The following is a 1,547-nucleotide window of genomic DNA, read 5'->3' on the forward strand; positions in this document are numbered from 1 at the left end:
TACAGATCGCTCCAAACGTTGATCTAGAGAAGTCCCTGAAATGTGGAGCCGCTTGGGTCGTAATTGGGTTCTTCCATCTTCATCAATTCTTCCGGGAAAAGTTTGTACCAGAAAACGTATACTCCGGCAAGAATCAAGCTTAGCAGGGCCATTTTCATTTGTAGCAGCTGGAAGGCGGATAGCGCCGAAAGAATGGATGTCGCTAAAAAGAGTAAAGATTAAATCTATGGTCTGAATTTGCTACTCCACTCACCTACCTGTCAGTGAACCCCGACTACTTTCCTTCAAATTGAATTCCCCGCCATCAACGGCCTTCACATTGCAGACAATCACAACCAAACCGATCCAGATGAAGGAGAAAACTGCTTCCATGGCGCTTCCGATGTTTGCTCCGGTGGGGTTTGGAGAGTAGTAGGAGCAGGGTCGGCCAATCCTTCCCCCAGTCCGGGAATGATGCGGTTCAGATAGAGGTAAATTGCTACGAACGCCAAACCCAGGGCTACAGTTGCAGCCTTAACGATGAGCACGGGAGCAAAGGCTGCCGTAATGTGGGTCCCTGTAAGTTAGGAATGCAGTGAGTTACAAAAGTAGGGCAGTTCTTCTTTTTCTTATTGACATGACCTTCCCACTGTGAATGTTTGTTTCCGCTTTGATATTCTGAGTGTTCTTCAACAATTATTAGCTGTGAACTTGCTTTTCCGAAGGAGTTATATTTGTAAATGTATCACGTTGGAAATTTCCATCTCGAAAAGTTTCTAGACTGTACCAGGAATCGAGTCCAGATGACCCATGTAATACTTTTCAACAGCAAGCTTTCCCGAAAAGCTCACAGAATCGATTGATAGTTTTCAAATCACGTGAAGAAGCCGAGCAAGTAAAGAAGCTCTACACTCAAAAAAATCCAAACGTCATTGCTACGTGAAAAATCACGTAGATCATTCCAAATTCATTTTGCCTTCACTTCACCTGACTAAGATAAAGATCACTAATCCATTCATAACCATCAAACAGTGAATCGGTAATTGTTACTGAGGTTACCTATCGCACTTACGTGAAATTCATGTAGGTGCCTAAGTTCATTTTGACATCTGCTTATTGTACGTACATTCGGTGTTGAACTCAAATCCTAAGATGGCGTCCGCTTGATTTTTGCAGATGTTCAGAAGCTGCTGAACTTTAAACCCTGTGTTAGATTGATTTTAAGGTAAATATGCTTTGAATACCGAAGAATCCCTGCATTACTTCATATTTTACACCTGATTTATAACCTCTATCAATTATAGCACGCGAAGGCTGCAACAAAACAGAACATACTAACAACATTTGGGAAACAAGATTCACAATGCTCAGATTGAATATAAAAATATCACAATCTTTTAGATTTGTTTACATTTTCCAATTGGGAATTAGTTTTCTTCCGAAGCCTATTAGAGATAAGGTTGATCTATATTCTAGTTATTTTAATGCAAAACCACCTAGGTCCTATTGAAATGCTTCGTAAAGTCTACCGGGAAATCCACGTAGCTCTTACTTGTAGCGCCGGTGGA

This window comes from Aedes aegypti, chromosome 2 (genome assembly GCF_002204515.2).
Source record: "Aedes aegypti strain LVP_AGWG chromosome 2, AaegL5.0 Primary Assembly, whole genome shotgun sequence".
NCBI classification, from domain to species: Eukaryota; Metazoa; Arthropoda; class Insecta; order Diptera; family Culicidae; genus Aedes; species Aedes aegypti.